Source organism: Hyperolius riggenbachi, chromosome 4 (genome assembly GCF_040937935.1).
Source record: "Hyperolius riggenbachi isolate aHypRig1 chromosome 4, aHypRig1.pri, whole genome shotgun sequence".
Classification (NCBI taxonomy): domain Eukaryota; kingdom Metazoa; phylum Chordata; class Amphibia; order Anura; family Hyperoliidae; genus Hyperolius; species Hyperolius riggenbachi.
Genome location: NC_090649.1, coordinates 137964613 through 137987602, shown reverse-complemented (window position 1 = coordinate 137987602; position 22990 = coordinate 137964613). Strand labels below are relative to the sequence as shown.

The 22990-nt window shown below is 45.8% G+C and overlaps 1 protein-coding gene across 2 annotated transcripts in view; it reads left to right on the top strand.

The window, feature by feature from the left end:
- Nucleotides 1-3321: 3321 nt before the first annotated feature.
- SERPINE2 (serpin family E member 2) overlaps nt 3322-22990 on the top strand; it is a 78424-nt gene continuing 58755 nt past the window's right edge. Inside the window, exons 1-2 of one of the 2 annotated variants that reach the window (XM_068279220.1) lie at nt 3327-3380; nt 16640-16727. The gene's annotated coding sequence lies outside the window, so the exon portion shown is untranslated. Of the gene's footprint in view, nt 3381-16639; nt 16728-22990 lie in introns of both variants that reach the window. The other variant, XM_068279221.1, reaches the window with a different exon arrangement.

The following is a 22990-nucleotide window of genomic DNA, read 5'->3' as shown; positions in this document are numbered from 1 at the left end:
CTCATACATGGATGGGAGCAATTCGACAAGTTCTTGTCTAATAGGTGAGTACATTTGAAATCGGTGACGGTAGACTTGGGCGCAGAATACAGCCGGTATAAGGCTGATCCTGCTTCTGCACAAGTCCGGGCCGTGTTAATTACTATTCCCTCTCCAGGCCACCATGGATGGTAGGGAATGAAATAATTCGGCTTCCAGCTATTGCTGGAGGCCGAATTATTGTGATTTTTAAGCAACCTCGGCTCCGTCTTCTGACAGCCCCGACATTACTCACTGAGTGCCGCTATAGACTGATTCCTATTATAGTCTATGGCGGCACTGGCTGCGCCCAAATCTAGCAGCGCCGAAAAGCACTGCTCCGCTAATAGGTTCATAGGTGGTTTGCAGTGTTCCCCAACCCTGTCCTCAAGGCCCACCAGTGCTTGTTTTGTATAAATCCACAGATGTAGTTAATCAGCTCTGCTGAGACACTAATTACCTCACATGTGCATGTTTGTGGTTTCTTGCAAAACATGTCCTGTTGGTGGGCCTTGAAGACAGGGTTGGGGAGCTCTGGTTTAGAGGGACCCATTGATGGAACAGTGATCTTGAGGTGGAGGCGTAGCTAAGGAGCTGTGGCGATGCAAGATTTACATTGGGGCCCCCGAAGCTCTCTATACATAGCTATTAATACGGCGCACTAAAACCTGCCAGTGGCAATGAGGCGTCGTTCACATTGCGTTCCGTTTGCTTTAGCGTTCACGTTTGTTGTTTTTGGAGGGGTTTTTTTCTCCTCCCGGCACTCGGGTGGGCACTGCGGTTTTTGTAAAGCGCTTCAATCAGCTCTTTTTCAGAGCGATTGTGTGTTTTCACTCCCTCATGCAAGTCAAGAAGTGAACTCTTTGACCTGGAAAATAATAAATACAATGGGCTCTATTCATAAAAAATTTGCGGTGAAAAAACTCGTGGAGGGAAAATACCGCAGCGGTATTTTAGACTTCTGGGTGGTCATTCATAAAAATGTTGGCAGCTGCGATAGCAGAGCGGAGATCTCCCGCTGAAGGCTGGCGGTAAGCTGTCGGAAGGCATGCGGAAACACTGAAGCCGGCAGAGTGAGTACATTTGAAATCGGCGCCGGTAGACTTGGGCGCAGGATACAGTGGTATATGGCTGATCCTGCTTCTGCACAAGTCCGGGCCGATTTAATTACTATTCCCCCTCCAGGCCGCCATGGATAGTGGGTGAATGAATTAACTCGGCTTCCAGCGATTGCTGGAGGCCGAATTATTATGTTTTTAAGCAACCTCGGCTCCGTCTTCTGACGGAGCCGACGTTACTCACTGAGCGCTTCAATAGGAGTGATTCCTATTGAAGTCTATGGAGGCGCCGGCTGCGCCCAAATCTAGCAGCGCTGAAAAGCACTGCTCCGGGCAGAGTCCCTCCGTGCACTGCTCTCTCTGGGAGGTCTGTCCCATTTACTTTCATGTAATCCGAACTCTTCTCGCTACATCAGAGAAAGCGGTATTTCCCGTCCGCATACCGCTTCCTCTAATCTTTATGAATGGCCATTTTGTTACATCTAGAAAAACACTGCACAAGGCGTAAATTTCTCGCTCTGCTGGGGAATTGTAGCTTATCATGCGGAAACAGCTTTTATGAATGCCCACTTTGCTAAATGGACGGGAAAGTCTGCTGTTTTGAGCTGAAAACTTGCGGAACAGTTTTATGAATAGAGCCCAATGTATTTATTCTTAAAAAGCTAACGCAATCACTGCACAAAGCGATTTTGTGAGTATTTTGCATTTCTCCTATATCTTCTATTGAGGCAGAATCCCCCAAAAATGGTCCACACACCTCTTTGCTGCCTGCAAAGCGCACGACCCGCGCTGATATAAACATTCTCATAGACATTCATTGCACAAGCGTTTGGCAGGGAATTTTTAAAATCGTCTGCGCGTGAAAAAAGGCCAAAAACGCCTCCAGTGTGAACGAGCCCTTACAGCAGTGGTCCTCAAACTAAGGCCCGCGGGCTGAATGTGGCCCCCTGAGGCTATTTTACTGGCCCCCCACTCACAAAATGTATTACTTATAGATGCGGTCAGCTACATTTAAGTATTGGTGGCCCGCATATAGAACAGCAGTGCTGGCTCCACCCTTCCACATGGAAGCCAGAAAGCAGTAATTTGCTGGCTTTCAATCAAATTCCACATTAGGTGACACTGCTGTCCAATTGGACTGCAGGTCGTCACCTGGGTATGCTTTACTGTCTGGCCCGCAAAGACTTCTACATCATTTTATGTATACTCCGGCCGTCTAAAGTTTGTTGACCAGGCCCTCGACCCAAAATGTTTGGGGACCCCTGCCTTACAGCGTCAGAAGTGCAAGAAGGGGATATAGCTTGTTAATGACTGCTATTCAAAGCATCTATAGAAGTGATTGTTACCAGCACAGGACCAATAGAGAGATAATACTGCAGTTAAGGGAGGGCCCTCCTGGGCCCCTCTGGCCCAAACGTGGTCGCAACCTCTCAAACCCCTACTGCTACGCCCATGCACGGTGTCTTTTTCACTTTTTAAAGTAACAGGTACACTATAAAGGGACACTTAAGCCAGGAATAAAACATCGGTTTTACATTCCTATGGCTTCTACCAGCCCCCTCCAGCTGTACCGTGCCCTCGCAGTCACTCAAGGAGCCTCCAGTCTCCCACCGCCAACTAGCTTCGTTTTCGCTGACAGGCCCGGCCACGCATACTTTTCTTCGCGTTCCCGTCCGGAATAGAGTCCTGCACCTGTGCAGGACGGTGTTGAGGACGGGAACGTGAAAAAGGATACGCGTGGCCAGGCCAGCGCAGGTGCAGAAAGCCTGCCGACTCAGTCAGTGAAAACGAAATTAGCTGGCGGGGGACCGGAGGCTCTGTGAGTGACTGCAAAGGCACAGGATGGCTGCAGGGGGCTAGTAGAAGCCCCAGGCAAGTAAAACTGATTTTTTATTCCTGGTTTAAGTGTCCCTTTAAGCTCTCAAGGCATGCATTCCCGCTTTATTTCTAACTTGTGCACTTTCAAGAACACCAGTAGTTCAACAAGTCAGCCTACTTGAACAAAACAAAATGATCGTGACTTTCTCACATAGCTGAAGCAGTTATAACGTGGTCTGATTCTGGTGAAGCAATCACACCATTGAAAGTCTCTATTCAGAAGGATCGCCTGATCTTCAATCTCCTCTTCCCATGAAAAAGAATAAACCCCTTTTTTGAGTAGCCGGAGAAGGGAGGGCTAAGAAGTGGGCGTGCCTTATGATAATACAGAGGGAGGCGCAGCGCAGAGGGAAAAACACTAGAGGAATATCACGTTAGTTCAGCGAGCGGCTTCATCCAAAGCTGAGCAGACAGCTGGCGGCAGAGGTAAGGTCTCTCGTTATTATAACAGCCTCGCTTATAACGTGTGATGCATTGCAAGTGGAAAGGCATTGCCTGTAGCGCAGGCTATGTGGCTGTGATGATTTTACATCATTGGGCTACATTCCAAGCTGAGTAAGCAGCCTGTGTGGCTAATTATAACCTTAGGTGATAAGGCAGGGCACCTCTTGACCTCTTTGTGCACACAGTCTGCGCATCTGTGCTACTCCTGTGGCTGGCAGACATCTGTATTTACTCAAAGAAGTAAAAGTACGGGGACATGAAGTAATACTACACAGGCTCATAATTATGGGGAATAATGGACATAGGATTTAATTTAAAGAAACACTGATGCGAAAAAAAATAATAATGATGAAATGAGTTGGTTGTGTAGTATGGATAATTACTAGAATATCCGAAGCAAAAAAAAAAAATATTCTCATGTTTTTCAGTTAGAGCCCTTTTCCACTAGCAGTCGCTAGCGTTCACGCTGAACGCTAGCGATTGCTGAATTGCAATTACCGGCGATTCCCCGTTTGTGGCCGCGATTTTGCTATGCTATGCACTGCATAGCTAAATCGCGGCAAATATCGCTCCGCCGTGTGTTCGCGTTCCCGTAAAAAACGAATCACGGTAGTGGAAATGACCTACCCTGATTCCTATGTTAAAAAGCAAACCGTAGCGATTGTAAAATCGCTAGCGGTTTGCGTCTTTGCGATTCAGCCAGCGCAAACGCGCTGGTGGAAAAGGGCCCTTATATAGTTTTTTTTTTTTTTTTCTTTTTTTGTAACAATGCATCATTCTCAAATATTTACAGTTTACACACTACTCAGCATTATAAATGATTTTTACAGAGCAGGCTGTGAACTTTTGATCTGTCCTGTGCAAAAGAAAAAACAATACAGTGCCAGACACTTGATAAGCTTCAGAAGACAGAGCTCTCTGTGACTTTGAAAGTGGTGGAGCTCAATGGCTTATTTGCATAGATAACTGGAGTTTCTGAACGCTTACTATACTGGAAACGTATCTCAGCTCCTAATGTTTTATTTCTTAGCTGTACTACACATGACAAATCATCATATTGTAATTTTTTTTTTTTTGCTTCATTGTCTCTTTAAGGCTTTATTCATTTATTATTTCTATCATTTGATAAAAATGGGTTTATTTATTCTTACACACTTGTCTTGCACTGCTAGACACTCTGGTTTATCTCCCAGCCAAGTATGTTAGCTGAGTTTCCCTCTGAGGGTTCCCAATAGGTACCCTAAAGTAGACTAGTGCCAAGCATTATCTGCCTGTTGTTTGTATGTTCTCCCTGCTCTGCTGTGGATTTCTGCTAGTACTGTGAAAGCACAGTAGGCTTAACTTTCCTGCATACACTGATCCAGATTGAAGTAAGCATTGGAGATGATCGATGCTAATTTAGTGAATTTGTTGCACACTTCCTGCAGCTTGGAATTGGGACTATTTTATTTGCCTCATTTCCTCTCTGCCTGGGGGCATAATACCCCCCCCCCCCCCCCCCGCTCCCCAAAGCAAAACTAATCATGTGCAGCCAAATGTTTTTAGGTGTGTTTCCTCATTCATTACACAGTTTATAGAATGTCTACCCTCTTGCAGCAGTGCTATGAAAGTACCTGATCTTGCTGCATTAGGTCCCCTCTTCCTCCCCACAGCCTACCTGACTCCTGATGTATGTTATGTGATTGGGAGGTGGGCGAGTATAGAGAGTGCAGTGGCTGCTGGGAGGAGGAGACATGATGCACTGCTCCCTGTGTTAGGCCATGCGCACTTCAAAGCGCAGATAGGAGTGCGATCAGCACTGTGCTTTGAAAAATGCGTGCAGCAGTGCATGACTGAGGTGGGCAGGGAACTGCACAGCTGAAGAAACACATGTGAAAACCTCTAGCTGACAGGTTTACACCCCAAAACACGCTAGCATAATTGCTAAGGCCTAGCGTTTTTAGAAGCCATTTTTCTAGGTATGCCTAGTGAGTTTTGGTGTAACAATTTTTAAAAACACTGGGGAAAAAAAGCTTGGAAAATCTCTGTTCTAGCATTTCTTTAGAGGGATTTTCCACTTTTCTTATACTTAACATTGAGGCTGAATTGCCTCCAAAATGCTGCAGGACCTCTGTTTGCATTGGGGAAAATATCGCATCGCTCTGGTGTGATCCATCCCATACAAAGAGATTAGCCAAGCGCTTTTTGAAGCGCTAGCATTTTAAAAAGCGCTCAGAAGTGCTCTTGGTGTGCACCAGCCCTCAGTCAGTACTCTGCCACCACCCTCAGCCAAATGCTTTCTATTGCGATACTGAGAAATGTGGTCTGGCCTCAGTTATATTTCCTTGTTTGGGAATCTCGTGGTCCACCTTATTTGACCCAAATATGGTAGGAAGTGGCCCTCATTGCTGTCACAAGTGTGGATGGTCAGTGAGATGCAAATAATTCTGAGTTGATACAGGATTATGCAGATTTAATATGCAAACTTGCAGCTTGAAAATGAACTAGTCCAATTCTACCTTGGCTGGCTTCAATTGGTCCATTTTCAAGCTGCATACATTTGCATACAGAATTTGCATAATCCTGCATCAACTAGGAACTATTTGCATCTAATTGACCATCCATAGTTACAAGCACCTTTGGCCTAGGAATAAACCCTGGAACCGAGGCGTAGCTAGAGATTATGCGGCCCTCAGATGTAGGCACTCTTTAGCAATGCCACCTGCAGGTATATGGAGGCTGCCATATTTATTTCCTTTTAAGCAATACCAGGTTCCTGGCTATCCTGCTGATCCTCTATCTTTAATTATTTTAGCCATAGACCCTGAACAAGCATGCAACAGATCAGGTGTTTCTGACATTGTCAGATTCGACAAGATTAGCTGCATGCTTGTTTCTGGTGTTATTTAGAAACTACTGCAGCCAAATACACCAGCAGGGCTGCCAGGCAACTGGTATTGCAGTGTTCTCCCCAGGCTCTTTTAGGCGGGTGCTCCACCCGGCTAGATTTGGTGACCACCCGGCTGTCATCGGCTCACCTCCTTACCTCCTCCTATGCTGTAAGCACAGTTGCCCTGCATTTTCAACTCGCCCCACCCGGCTGCTTTTTCATGCCACCCGGCTACTATTTCATGCCACCCGGCTGGGAAAAAATTCTGGGGAGAACACTGAATTGTATAAAAGGAAATACCGGTAAATAAATATGGCAGCCTCCACTTACCTCTCACTTCAGTTGTCCTTTAAAGGATACCAGAGTCCCAAAACATAACATGTCCTTATGCCCACCACTCCCCGTCTCCTATCTGCCTCCTGTAGCTCACCTAAAAGCCTCCCGGGATCCTATTCCGGTGTGCTGGGTCAGGACTTACTTACATCATGTGCATGACCTAGTGATGTCAGATCTAGGGAGCAGTGTCCTCCCCAGACTCTTTTTAGCTGGGTGTTCCACTTGGCTAATTTTGGTGAGAACCCAGCTGTCATCGGCTCGCCTACTCATCCTCCTATGCGGTAAGCAGAGCTGCATCAGCTATGCATTCCCCCCTTTGCACCCCACCCGGCTACTTTTTCATGCCACCCAGCTGGAAAGAATTTCTGGGGAGAACACTACAGAGACCGTCAAGCCTCATTCCACATCTCTAATGTTAGGAACACACGATACAATTTTCTGACAGATTTAGTGTCAGATTCCCAATCTATTTTCCAATTGATTTTCTGTTCACTGGTATGGAAAATTAATCGGAAATCAGATCGGATCTGTCAGGAAATTGTATTGTGTGATCCTAGCATTAATATGCACCCCTCACACCAGCTGAAAGCAATTAGTCAGGCCAAAATACCACTAGTTAGTTATAAAATGGAATGTCAGATCTTCTGATAACCACAAAATGCAAATTCTTCACTATGCTAATGACTGCTGCTTTGTCTTACTGTAGAAGTCAAAGAAAACCACTGATCTTTTTCAAATTGCTGCTCAGTTTTGGAAGGATATCCCTCTTCTCTGACGTGAAAAGCTCTCATGTGATGTTAGGCAACATAGTAATCAGTTACAGTTTGAATTCCTAGAACATCCCCATCATCTTGTAATTGGCCAACTTAATTCTCCCACGGAGTCTGAACTCTAGTGACTTGTGTTGCAGAAGCACACCCAAGATGCCATACTTCAGTGTTCCCTAAAGCCTCACACACGAAGGACAAATGTCTCACAAGAGACAAGAAAAAAAAAAACAGCGACAGCTCGTCGCCAGGTCCTTCTGTGCAGCAGCCGTACACACGGCGCACAGAGGGACAGAGATGCGGCGGAAGCTGTCGCTGAAGGCTCCTCCCCTGCCCGAAGCCCCGTGCATGCTGTATGGGTTGCTGTCGCTAGTGCGCATACACACGCAGGACGCGTGGCGGACTAGCGACAGTTGCGGCGACGGCTGTTGCTGGCGATTTGCCACGTCAATCGTCTGGCGACAGCTCTGATTATTGACTGTTCATAGCGTGCGCCTCATACACACTGGGGACCTGACGCCGCAACGTGCGCATGCCATGTGTTTGTGGCGACAGTCTTGCCATGTGTGTATGAGCCTTTAGGGCCCATTTATACTTAATCAGTTGGTGTGTGTTAGTGTGCGTTGGTACGCATTAGTATGTGTTTTTCCATAGCCGTGCATTGTGAAAAAAGATTTCAAACGCATTGTGTGAAAGGTGCCATAGGAAGACATGGGCATTACTTTGAAAATCACTTTTCTTTCAGTTATAACTGAGAGCAACTGATTAAGTGTAAACGGGGCCTAACCCTGTCCTCAAGGCCCACCAACACTGTTTGTTTTGTATAAAGCCACAGAGGTAGTTAATCAGCTCTGCTGCAACACTAATTACCCTACCTGTGATTGTGTGTGGTTTTCTGCAAAACGTATACTGTTGGTGGGCCTTGAGGACAGGGTTTGGGGAACTCTTTCATATGCATGGTTTGAAGTTTCCAGTGCAGTAATATTTTCAAAGCAATATGGCTTATTCAGCCTTAAAGAGTAACTGTCAGGCTGCAGAAGCTAATTTGAACCTCTATTCTCCTGTGTTAAACAGTTTAGAAGGAAGCCCAAAAGCCATTAGTGAAGATAAAAATCTCAGTTACCTTTGATGTGTGCTTATCAGCAAGTCTGTTACAGAGCCATAAGGACGCAAGCCGCATACTAAACTGCAAAGCATTCTGGGGCCCTCCCCTCGGCTGCTAATGAGACGTTACAGAAGCTTGTAATCAGTCCAGCATGTAGCACTGATAAATCTCGGGGCAGAGTAATCTGCAGGAGTCAGCTATTGTTCCTAGCCACATGGCTCATTAATATTCACTGCACACTGTGTTGTTCAAGTAGGAGCTTATCTGTGATCAGGAAGCAGGCAGGACATGACGACACATTTGACAGAAAAACATGGAGCCTGCCATGAGCTGTCAGGAGCATCTATCTCTGCATATACTATATACAAATTCTGTGAAATCCAAACGTGGACAGTGAAATGCATATGTAATGTAAGTACAGCCAATCTTTAGCTACTGATATATGTGTTTATTTTCTCTGAGACCTTATACCTAACAGCTCCTCTTTAAGTTGGCCATACACTAGGCCGATTCCCGCCAGATCGACAGCAGATTAGATCAATGGGATCGAATCTGCTGTCACATTGTTCCCGCAACACGCCGAATTTCGATCCATCCCGTCGATCGCTCCGTGCGGAAAATTACCGTCGATCGCCCGCTGGTAGGGAGCGCGTCGCTAGCGGCGTTCGAGTACCCGACGACCGACGCAATAGAGCGGCAATACATTACCTGCTCCGCCGGCGCGACTACCCCCGGTCACCGCTGCTCCGTCTCAGTGCTGGTCTGGTCTCCGGGTCCGGCATGCTTCACTTCTAGCCCGGCTGGAAGTTTAAACAGTAGAGGGCGCTCTACTGATTAAACTTCCTGCCGGGCAGGAAGAAGTAAAGCATGCCGGACCGGGAGACCAGAGCGGAGACGGAGCAGCGGTGACCGGGGGCAGTCGCGCTGGCGGAGCAGGTAATGTATGCGGGATGGGGGGAAGCGGCGGCAGCACTACCACCACCACAACAGATTGTGAACGGTTTCAGGCTGAAATCGGTTCACAATCTGTTTGCAGTAAAGGTAGCCATACGATCCCTCTCTGGTCAGATTCGATCAGAGAGGGATCTATCTGTTGGTCGAATCTGATGGCAAATCGACCAGTGTATGGCTACCTTTATTGCTAATATTTTCATGTTGATTGAAAGGAGGGAGATGGGGCGATACCAGTTGCTTACTGAGGATTCCTGATTTTATCAGGATGAAAATTGACGCCTCTGTTATTGAGGCTGGGAGTATGCCTATTATTATTATTATTATTATTTAGTATTTATATAGCGCCGACATATTACGCAGCATATTACGCATATTAAAGGCTTCTGGTTGTAACTGTACCAGGTTTGGGGCTAATTTTTTAAACTTTTTATACTGGGATTATATCTAACCCTGGAGATTTCCAATAAGGGAATACCGTAATACATTCGCAGTTTGAACTTCCTCGAGTGTTGCGAGCTTCCACCTCTTGATGCTGCATCTTGGGAACTTAACTTCAGATGGATATATTATCTGATTGATACTGCCGAGGGCATACAGGCAAAATGGTGCTGGGAAGTTTGGGCCCAGGGAGAAGCCAAAAAACTGCTCACCCTGCTCCTGCAAAATTCCCAGCAGCATTAGGGCTGGAACCCACTAGAGAGATTTTCTGAGCGTTAAAGAGACACTGAAGCAAAAAAAAGATTATGATATTATAATTTGTATGTGTAGCACAGCTAAGAAATAAAACATTAAGATCAGCTACATCAGTGTAATTGTTTCCAGTACAGGAAGAGTTAAGAAACTCTAGTTATCTCTATGCAAAAAAGCCATTAATCTCTACGACTTTCAAAGTCGTGGAGAGGGCTGTTATCTGACTTTTATTATCTCAACTGTAAGTTAACAAATGTCTTTTTCTCTGCCAGAGGAGAGGTCATTAGTTCACAGACTGCTCTGAAGGAATCATTTTGAATGCTGAGTGTTGTGTAATCTGCACATATTAGAGAATGATGCAATGTTAGAAAAAACACTATATACCTGAAAATAAAAATATGAGAATATTTTCTTTGCTGCTAATCTGCTGGTTATTATTCATAGTACACAACCAATTCATTATATCATATTTTTTTTTTCGCTTCAGTGTCTCTTTAACCACTTGAGGACCCACCCTTTACCCCCCCTTAAGGACCAGCGCTGTTTTAGGTGATCTGTGCTGGGTGGGCTGTGCAGCCCCCAGCACAGATCAAAGGGCACTCAGAGCGATCAGATCGCCCCCCTTTTTTCCCCACTAGGGGGATGATGTGCAGGGGGGGTCTGATCGCTCCTCCTGGCTGGCATTTTGCGGGGGGGGCACCTCAAAGCCCCCCTCCGCGGCGAAATCCTCCCCCTCCCTCTCCTACCTGCTCCCCCGGGAGATCTGGGCTGCACAGGACGCTATCCGTCCTGTGCAGCCAGTGACAGGACGTCCCCTGTCACATGGAGGCGATCCCCGGCCGCTGATTGGCCGGGGATCGCCGATCTGCCTTACGGCGCTGCTGCGCAGCAGCGCCGTACAAATGTAAACAAAGCGGATTATTTCCGCTTGTGTTTACATCTAGCCTGCGAGCCGCCATCGGCGGCCCGCAGGCTATTCACGGAGCCCCCCGCCGTGAATTGACAGGAAGCAGCCGCTCGTACGAGCGGCTGCTTCCTGATTAATTAGGCTGCAGCTGGCGACGCAGTACTGCGTCGCTGGTCCTGCAGCTGCCACTTTGCCGACGCACGTTATGAGTGTGCGGTCGGCAAGTGGTTAAGGGAGCGATTCAAAGCGCTATCGATTTCCCTAAATGCGCAGCTAATGTTAATGGATAGGCCAAATTTCACTGGAGCGATTACCAAATCGCATAAACACAGGACATGCATCATTTTTCGCGGATAGCGTTAGCATTTCTGCAATGTAAAGTATATAAAAGCTGGCCTAATCGCTCATCAAAACCTACATAGAGCAATTTTGCTAGCGTTTTGAAGTTGCTGCACACTGTAAAAAAATTTAATTGAAAGGGCCAATCAGAATTGAAATGCTAATCGCTACACAATCGCTGGCAAAAAAACTTACACTTACATAGCGTTTTGTACTGGGTTCCAGGCCTTAATTATTATTCTTCCTCTAGGTCACCATAGACTCAGGGGGGAAAGACCTAATCCTGCTATTGCTGGCCGCTGAACTATGCTGAGCGCCGCTATAGATGTAATTCACATTACGACCTATGGCTGTGCATGGTGCATCCAAATTTTCCGTCTGTTATGCTTCTGGGGACCGATTTAGTAAAAGGTTCTGATAGTAAGACATAAATACATCATTTGCTTCTTGTGGGCCTTTTACCACTTCCGTTGAAGGGCGTGTGATTGAGGACTCGCGCGGCCAAGGCCATGCAGGTGCAGAGGATTTTGGCGACTGACTGTCGCCAAAATCAAAGCTTAGTCACTGAGGGGGACCGGAGGATTGTTCTGTGATGATGCGGGCACAGGGCTGGTAGAAGCCCCAGGTAAGTGAAACTTTTTTTTTTTTTAAGTTCACTTTAGTTTCCCTTTAAGGCTGCATATACAATTCCAGTATTAAATGTCCAACAACTGACCAATTTTTACCACTTCCATGCAGTGTAAGAACCATCAGATTTATTAAACTACTAGTAAAAAGGCCTGCCCGTTAAACGGGTGCTAGGTCACAGCCGCTATCCCCCGCAATGCTCGCACATACGTGTCCCGCTTGCTCGTTCCCCACCACTGTCTGAAGTATATGCACACAGGGAGCTGCTTGCTTGGCAGTTGGAAAAAGCTGTTATTTCCCACAATGCAATGAGAACCTCTGTGAACCACACACAGCAAACTGTCAGATCCAGCCCTGTGTCCTAACTGCCCTGGCTGCGCACATGCTCAGTACAAAAAAGCCAGGGAAACACAACCATTCAGTTGATGATGCAGGGACACTTGCGTTTTATTGTATAGGATCAGTGCTGCTCGAACACCCCTTTTCAAAATCCGGATCTGACCTTTTGGGTATCCGAATAGAATCGGACATCAGACCCCAGTATCCTGGATATCCGGGCAAATTCGGATATCTGGATAGAAAAATCGGAAGTGGCCGTTAAATTGCTGTTAAACGTTTTTTTAGGGTAAATTAGGCCTGTAGCATCATTATTTTTTTTAAAAGGGGAACAATCATTGATGATGTGGGGACTTATATTCCCCCCCCCCCCCAAAAAAAAAATGGCTGTCAACATCGGGACTAGGTTCCAGACAGCGATCGTGCAGCCACATTGTGTCCAAAGTCCAGCCGCACAACTAGGACATGTTTTCAGTCCAGACACCTCCAAAAAATTACGCAGCAATTGTGTTTTGGGTTAAATATAGGTTAGGTGTTTTGGGTTAACTTAAATATATTGTGTTTTGGGTTAAATATAGGTGGTATCAGCACAGCAGCAGTGGCCTATGGCACCCTGGCGGTGGGAGCAGGGCAATGCAGCAGCAGCAGGTGTAACGTCTGCCAGGAGCAATGCCGGACATGGCACTTTGCAGGTGCCATGTGCAAAGTGCCACGTCACGTGGCACTTTGCACGTTCCAAGGGCCGAGTGACAGTCAGACAGCAGAAGAGAGGACACTGTCACACTAGCACTGCTCAGCAGCACAGCAGTTCTGTAGTAAGCTAACACAGTAGTACTTCTACTCTAACTACTAGCGCTGATTGCAGTACTACAGTACTAACTACACAATAACACAGTAATCCTATTCCCTAATCCCTAACCTATACTGTAGCTAGCTAAGGCTAATAGCTGGCCAGCAGGCAGCAGCTGGCCTGGTCTGTGCACAGCACACACACAGACACCTAGCAGCAGGCCTGCAGCACACACTCTGACTGTCACACAATGAAATCAAGCTAATTACCAATACAACAATAGTGTAATGATAGTGAAGGGGTTAATCACTGAACAGCTTTAGGTTTATCACTGTGTAAGCACTTGCTACGCCAGCAGCAGTGGCGTTCCTACCGTCAAGCGGGTGTCTTCATGGTGGGGGGTGACACCCGGAGCCCTGTGCTGCTGCTGCTGTGCTCGGCTCGCCTGTGGCCTCAACCCCTGCAGGGGCCTCGGGCTGGGCTGCCCACCTTTGTTCCCTCCCTCCCATCAGACCAACAGATCAGCGCTTCGAGCGCCGTGACAGACCTACAGACAGCGCAAGACCCGACTACTTCATATGCGGAAGTGACGTCACTTGTCACATGCATATGAGCCGACTCGCGCGGCTGCACAGTGTGCGCCGCTCTGTCAGCCGGGTCCCACGCTGATCTGAGGTCTGTCCCTACTCGCCGCGCTGATCTGCAGGTCTGTTTGGGGCGGGGAGGGGGGAGAGAGAAACACTACCTGCCTTATCCCACATATTGCTACCCATCTATCTACCTACCCACTCTACTACCTAACCACCCACTGCTGTCTACCTACCTAAACCTCACCAAACCCCACAAGCTCCTACCTAAACCCACCCACTGCTACCTAAACCTTACCTACCTACTTAAGCGCACACACTGTTGCCTACCTACCGCCCGCTACCTACCTACCTACCTAAACCTACATACTGCTACCTACCCACATACTGCTACCTACTTGCCTAAAACCCCACAAACTGCTACCTACCTACACACTGCTACCTACCTACACCTACGCACTGCTACCATCCTACTTACCTAAAACCCCACAAACTGCTACCTGCCTACCTACACACTGCTACCTACCTGCCTACCTACACACTGCTACCTACCTACCTTAACCCGCACACTGCTACCTACCAACCTAAAAATCCCACACACTGTTACCTACCTACTTTCCTAAAACCCCACAAACTTCTTCCTACCTACCCACACACTGCTACCTGGCTGCCTACCTAAAACCCCACAAGCTCCTACATACCTACCTACTGCTACCCACACAACTGCTACCTACCTAAACCCTCACATTGCTACCTGCCTACCTACCCACACACTACCTACCTAAACCCACACACTACTACCTACCTACCTGCCTATCTAAAACCTAACAAGCATCTACCTAACTACACACACATTCATAGCCCCCAACCGTCCCATTTTCGGCGGGACAGTCACGATTTGGGGGGGCTGTCCCGCTAACCCGTTATGACCCCCCAGTGTCCCGGCCGGCTGGGGGGTCAGATGTGCAAAAGAAATGATCAAGGCCCCAGCCGGCAGATGCGGTGTGTGGGATTCGGGTCTGGGATAGTATTGTCCCCCCCTCCGAATGTGCCCCCCCAGTGTCCCCCTGTATGCAGAGATAAGAGCGCAGCGGAGCGGGCAGCCTTACCATTCCTTCTCGCGTACGGGCATCTGGTCTTCTCCGCTTCCTGCGACGTCACAGGAAGTAGATGGAAGCAAGAGATGCCCGTACACGAGAAGGAATGGTAAGACTGCCCGCTCCGCTGCGCTCTTATCTCTGCATACAGGGGGACACTGGGGGGCACATTCAGAGGGAGGGGGGGACAATACTATCCCAGACCCGCATCCCACACACCGCATCCGCCGGCTGGGGCCTCGATCATTTCTTTTACCTCCTCACCCATGGGCACCCTCTCCCCACCCACAAATATTTTTTTTTAATAAAGATGTGTGTGTGTGTGTGTGTGTGTGTGTGTGTATATGTGTGTATATGTGTGTATATGTGTGTATATGTGTGTATATGTGTGTATGTATGTATGTATGTATGTATGTATATGTGTGTCGGGGGCATGGCTTAAGTGTCCCACTGTCCCATCTTAAAAAGTTGGGAGGTATGCACATTGCTTCCTACCTACCTAAAACCACACACTCCTACCTACCCATCCACTGCCTGGGGTCACCTTACTACCTATACTGGGGGCACCCTGCATGTTTGTGACATCTTGTCACCTATACTGGGGAGTTGGTACCCACATCTGGCTATATAGTGGTGGCTCCACCCACATCATGTTATGGCCACACTCACTTTGCCTCAGAGGAGCTCACAGTCTTCTCCTACCATAGTCCTAGTCTAATGTCCTGCCATATTATGTATTTATTTAGCTCTGAGGTCTCCTGCAGCACTTTACAGAGTACATAGTCATGTCACTGACTGTCCTCAGAGGAGCTCACAATCAAATCCTACCATAGTCTAATGTACTACATTATTATTATTATTATGTATTTGTATAGCACTGACATCTTCTGCAGCACTGTACAGAGTACATAGTCCTGTCACTGACTGTCCTCAGAGGAGCTTGCACTCTAATCCTGCTATAGTCAGTCTAATGCCCTACCATTTTACACTGTATTTATATAGCAGTGACATCTTCTGCAGCACATTATAGAGTACATAGTCATGTCACTGAAGAGTTCACAATCTAATCCTACCACTGTCTCGCTGTCACGCACAGGGGTACCTGTGGATAATCAGCACCGGGTGTCAAATACCCTAGGTTCGCCACTGGCCAGCAGCACTGGAGCATGTCTCTTAGTGAGCATTCACAAGCAAGGACGATATGTCTCATCATGGCAGCCCTCATTATTATACAGGGGGGCTGGCCAGTGTTCCTCTTTGTGATTGGCTGCCAGGGCTTAGGCTGGGAGCCCTCTGGCTCAATGAGGTCAGGTGGGGCAGGCCAGGGTTCCCCTCTGTGATTGGTTGCTAGGGCTTCTGCTGGGGGCCCTCTGATTGGCTCGATGACGTCCTGGACGTCATACAGTAGCTCAATAGTCGGATTTCTGTGGATATCCGCATTGCCAGCCAACTATCCGCAGATAGCTATCCGGATTTCTACAGAAATTCAGTATCTGAATCCGAATCGGATAGCTGAAAAATGGTCGGATATCTGGGTTACCCGGATATCCCGAATCTGGATGAGCAGCACTGTATAGGATGTAACAGATTGTGTAGATAAGCTCTTACTACATGGAAGTGGTAAAATTGCATTTGTGTACGTACTCCAAGGGCTCAATTTTTAAGAATGCATTTTAATCTGCAACCATGACTGTCTTTAAAATCTTCTTTGAGGAAAAACAGAAGTAATGACCATTTTAACTTTTTATTTTTTTTTAGTACTAAAACTTTGTCAGCTGCTCTTTCTGTGCCAGATAAAGGTGTGTTTTTTTTTTTTTTACTTCTATTTACTCTTCAGGAGACTGGACTGAATCTGCCAAGCTGTTTGACAAGCTTATTTGTATATACAACAATTCTAGTTACTTGTTCTCCAGGAAAACGGAAAGGTACAGACAATTTATTTGTAAGATTAGTACTATATGTGCCTATGTTAATATCAGTCACTTCAGATGTGTTCAATACAAGTGCTAGCAGCAGAGACTTTTGATCCAAGACTACAACAGACTTGAGCACAGCAGTTACTGGTGCCTATAAAACTGAAAGATTATTCAATATACGCCTGCTGAACAATGCTGCACTTAGTAACTGCTGGAATTTAATGTACTTTCCTAACGAGAGAACAATGAGAGCACACACACACCCTAACTGATTGGCTGCTGAGAATGTGAGGCAAAACTTAATTAGAAGCCAACACATTTTGCAACCCATACTGAAGAATGTTAAAATACAAACTAAAGAGATTAAAACTGAGGTTCTAGATGATTGTCAGGAAAACAAAAGCCCCATTCAAAAATGTAAACGCCTGAATCATCGCTGCGCTCATGTTACTTAGCAAATATTCCAGGTAATAAAATATGTATGTACTGGGTGATAACTGGGACATGGTCTACTGCACACTCCCGCTTCTCAACATAACAATTTGGCCATGCTTTGCAGTGACAGGTACCCTCAGGGCAGCCATCAGGGGGGGATAACTGACACTGCAGTGAGGGGCCCAGAGCTTCTGGGGGCCCTGGCCCCCCCAAAGCGCTGAAAGGGCCGCATGTGCTGGCTTCAGGCCTTTGTGGCTACCTATACTGGGGCACCACCTATACTTGGCTACTTATACTGGGGTGCCTATTGCTTGCTACCTATACTGGGGACACCTGTACCTGGCTAACCTATACTGGTTAACCACCCATACCAGGTTCCCTATACTGGGGGCAACTATACCAGGCTACCTATACCGGGGCACCGCCTATAGTTGAAATACCTATACTGGGGCACCTGTATCTTGCTGGCCTATACTGGGGCACCAGCTATACCAGGCTACCTATACTGGGGTCATCTACACCAGGCTACCTATACTGGGGTACCAACTATAGATGGCTACTTATACTGGGGGAACATATACCTGGCTACCTATACTGGGGACACTTATGCATGGATACCCATACTGGGGGCACCTATACCTGGCTAGGGCAGGGGGATGAGCTGAGACAGAAGGGGACAAGCGGTAACACGGGGGATAATAGAGGCACAGGGGGAACAGAGGCGGTCAAAAGAGGCACAGGGAGAAGAGAGATGACACCGGAACATGAGGTCACACAAAGGGACACAAAAGAGGTACAAACAGAGTGAGATAGAGGGGGACAAAAGAGCCACAGGAAGAAAAGAGGGGGACAGAAGAGAACAGATAAAGGATAAGAACGGACCTACAAATCCCTATCTCATTTGTTAACCGGGGACTACCTGTATTTTGCTAGTATTTGGCTCCAACCCACAACATGCCATGGTCACGCCCACTTTTTGCCACATCATGCTGTGCATGCTGATTTCTTCAGTGTCGGAGCCATGCACATTTTTCCCCGCAGCGCACTTCGCGTACGGACACGGGGGTGGGGTGGCTAGTAGGCAAGCACAGCAACCAGTGGGTCGGCCCAGGGAGGGGGGCCCAGGCCTGATGTGTGAGGGGCCCCAAAATTTTTGATGGCGGCCCTGGGTCCCCTGTCAGGACATCTTCTTACTACACACAAATGAAAACCATAGTTTTTTTTTTGACCTGCAGTTTCTTGTACATTTCTACAATTATTGAATTGTAACCTACACACTTCAGTTATCAAGGGAGGAGGTAGTAGAATCGAACACTACTACCCATGGCTTGCCTTTATCTGGCCATTCTAAAGTATGCCTAGTGATGAGCATGATTGCAATTGCGAAAATCAGGAGACAAACTCGTGAAATAGCATTGTATAGATACATATACTGTATATATAATCCTATATAAGTTGGGAATCGTTTTCTCAAGGTGGTAATTTTTTTTTTTTTTTTTATTATTATATATATATATATAGCTGTGCCATTCTGGTCCAAAGCACTCACTAGCTTTGTAAATTTGATCCAGAGTGAGGCCTTGTTCACATCTAAAATCGCAATCGCTGATGGCAGCGTCTTGCGATTTTGTGCGTGATTATCTTTAGTGCCTCCCGGCGCTTACCTGTGCGTTGCGATGTGTGGGTTTATTTTTTTATTTTTTTTCTGTAAAGTGCTTTTGCAGAGCGATTTTGTTTTTTCACTTCTTGAGGAACTGCACTCCTTGACCCAAAAAATAAATACAATGTATTTATTAAAAGCGCCGGGGAAATCTCTTTTACAAAGCACTTCAAGCGTTTTGTGATTTCCCTATACCTTCCATTTAGGCAAAACGCCCCAAAAATGGTACAGGCAGCGCTTTGGTGAGTGGATCGGAACTGAACCGCTCATATGTGAACACTCTCATTGGGAATCATTGCACAAGCGTTTTCGGTCGATTTTTGAAAATCGTGTGAACAAGCCCTTAGGGAGGGTTTCTATAGAAGCCAAGGCCCTATGTAATTAACTTTTTTTCTTCTAGGAGATAATTTTTCATCTTCTATTTAAAGTAACTTTTCAGCACTTAGCAATTGAAAGTGCAAAAAAATAGATGAAATAGTACTATCAAAACTATTTTAAGTATTGTACTGCTTGCCGGTGATTTAAAAGACATCTTATTGACTGAGAAAATATCACCAAGGAGAAAAAGTGATTTGCGTATGGGCCCTGGTATCTACTTTATGAAATGCTCCTTATCACGGCTGGGCATAGGAAACTTCAGTTTCAAGAAAAGTGGGAAAGAGACCTTAAAGGATACCCGAACTGAAATGTGACATGAGATAGACGTGTATGTACAGTGCCTAGCACACAAATAACTGCTATGCCTTTTTTTTCTTTCTCTGTCTGAAAGAGTTAAATATCAGGTATGTAAGTGGCTGACTCAGTTCTGACTCAGACAGGAAGTGACTACAGTGTGACCCTCACTGATAAGAAATTCCAACTATAAAACACTTTTTTCTAGCAGAAAATGGCTTCTGAGAGCAAGAAAGAGATAAAAATGGGAATTTCTTATCAGTGAGGGTCACACTTTAGTCACTTCCTGTCTGAGTCAGGACTGAGTCAGCCACTTACATACCTGATATTTAACTCTTTCAGACGTAGAAAGAAAAAAAAGGAACACAGCATAGTTGTGTGCTAGGCACTGTACATACACATGTATCTCATTATGTCACATTTCAGTTCAGGTATCCTTTAACATCTACTTTGGACAATAAACAGTGGCAACAATTTACTCTTTAAATCACAAGAGGTCCCTGAGGATCAGTACGCATGAATTGGGGTACAAAATCCTCTCCCGCTGGTATCGGACTCCCCGTATCTTACACAAAATGTTCCCTTCGATTCCGGGACATGTTGGAGGTGCAGGTACGATGGTTCCATCCTGCATATCTTTTGATCCTGCCTGCTTATTCAGCCCTTTTAGAGACCGATCCATCAGCTTATAGAAACTATTTCCTCCCCCAAATTGTGCTTTTCACCTGCACAATTTCTCTTACACTCTACCAATGATGCGATTATGGTAACTCCTGGTATATATGGTAAATGCTGCAAGGGCCTAGCTTACTATGCATTGTAAGTCTGCTGAGGCAATTTCGATAAAGGCATGGCTTAGGGAAATTTACTCTATTGCAGACCTGAACGAGTTGGTTCTTTTGATCACAGGATTGCATAGATCCATATATTCTCACCTGGTTGGCCTGGGTGGATTTTAAGTATTCGGTTGATTACTCTACCATTATGAGTCTGTGACTCCACCTCCTTTCCCTGAAGTTGGTGGTGCTGGGAATGTTTTTTTCTTTTCAGTCTTTACTCATCTTTCCTCTATTTCCTAATTTTTTTTTATTTTTTTTTTTTTTATTTTTTTTTGGAGCAACTACTAGTACTGGTGTACCATAAGTGGGGCACAGTATGAGGGTGGAGAGTGTGAAAAAGGGCATCCTTGAAAGGGGGTGTCCTATAGTACGCGGGGAAACAGTAAATTCGGGCGCCTGAGGCTAGTGGACAAATCGGGCGCCGCCATTCACTCCTATAATAAATATCGTTTAATGGGCGCCCGATAGGAAAAAAGGGCGCCGGAGAAAACTAACGTTTTAAAAGCGGCGCCCGGAGACTTAATGTTTTATTACTGTTTCTCATGATTACACATTATTTAATGATTTATACATTTTTAAATATTATTTTTAAACGAAAAACAGTACAATATTTTTTTCCAAACATTATTTTTAAACGAAAAACAGTACTTTTTTTTTTTTTTTTTTACATTATTTTTAAACGAAAAAACCAACAGGGGGGTCTTAGGTTTAGGCATCAACAGGGGGGTCTTAGGTTTAGGCACCAACAGGGGGTCTTAGGTTTAGGCACCAACAGGGGGGTCTTAGGTTTAGGCACCAACAGGGGGGTCTTAGGTTTAGGCACTAACAGGGGGGTCTTAGGTTTAGGCACCAACAGGGGGGTCTTAGGTTTAGGCACTAACAGGGGGGTCTTAGGTTTAGGCACCAACAGGGGGGTCTTAGGTTTAGGCACTAACAGGGGGGTCTAGGGGTTAGGGGTAGGTACAGGGAGGGTTACTTAGTAATTTTTTTTTTAAACGTTATTATACGTTTCACTATTTAAACGAAAGATTAACGTTTTTACAATTGCCGATTTAATGCACATTATTTAATGATTTATAACTTTAAAAAACATTAATTTTAAACGAAATACAGTACAATACAATTTTAAACGTTATCCATGCTTAGCGTTAAAAACCCGGCGCCCTTTTTTCCCAGCGCCCCTTTTTAACGTACGCAGTACGCGGGGCCATACTGAGAAAAGCACTGAGTGTGTGAGTGGGGGGATCTGCCATTAGACAGCTCTGTTTCAGGCTCAAATGGGGACTGGGCCTTTCAGTTGGTCACTTTTTTTCTTTGTACCTAATTTTTATCTTGTCACTTGTTTAGTTATATGAACAAAGCAGAAAATGAATTTTTGGTCCTCTTCTTCTTTGTTCACCTATATGATGGTTGTTTTTTTTGTTGTTGAGTAGTCACTAGGAATTCATTGCGCATGCAAAGCGACAGAGCAGTCACCTCTAAAGCTAGGTTCACTCAATGCTAGAGCACTATTTTAATTCCACAAGCAGGTTGACAAAAGTTATCCATACACCACTTGACATTACGGACCGATCGACATTCCGATTCAATAACTTTATTGAATCAAAAGAGAATTTGTGCTGCTACATGGCCGCCAGCTAGGCAACGTTGGCGCTAGGCTGATTTCTGATAGATTTCATGCTGAATATCTGTCTGCGGGTATACGGGCAGGCAACAGATCCCTCCTTGTTCATGGTCGATCTGCCTATACATTGAGTTATTTAAGGCTGCCCTTTGGACCTAATTTTTGGTTAGTCTCGTCTGTCCATGATCCAATTTGTGGTTCTTTTCCCAGTGGTGTGCATTGCCATCATTGTCAGTTACACTGAGAAGAGATGGTCAAGTGGTTATTGCTTCACAAACATGGAGCCCATGTAGCTTGCACAATGTCAGCGACTGAGAAAGGACTGTGGAATGGGAAAGATGAATATAAGTCTTGTGCGCATCTGCATGTGGGACTATATGCATTGGTTGTGCATTATAAGAGGAATATGAACGGAAACTCTACAATTAAAAGGAATGCTTTGGGGGTGGTGCTGATGAGGAATGATGTGAAATGAAATAATTGATGGCCACCATAATATATTACACCATGAAGGGGGCATATTATAGAGCGCATTAACAGGACTTAATAATAAAGGACATTATAACAGATCAACTACTAGAAGTGACGCACTGCAAGTGGGGCACTATAAGAGTGTGAAAAGGGGAATCCTAACAAAGGGGTGCCCTATAATGTAGTATGAGGGGCCCTATTGAGAGAAGCCGGTTTTTTTTGGGGGGGGGGGGGGGGGAGCTGTAACTCTATAATGGGGGAAACAGCTGCACTGTAACCCTTTATGATATGGGAAGCAGCTGACACAAATCTTAAGGGATTATGAAAAGGCTGTGGCATACTGGGGGCACTAGAAAGCTGTAACACACGGTGTACGGTCACACTCATTTTGACCGCAGCTGAAATGCATTGAAACAATGAGTGCCCTGAACTGGAAAAAGTTAACTACTGGTTTACAAAGATGCACAATTTTGGGTTTTCCAGAATGAGAAAAATCCTTAACCAATGCCTTCTGAATATTATGCAATACTGAGGCTTTGTGTGTTTTTATATATTTTTGACTAGGCATTAA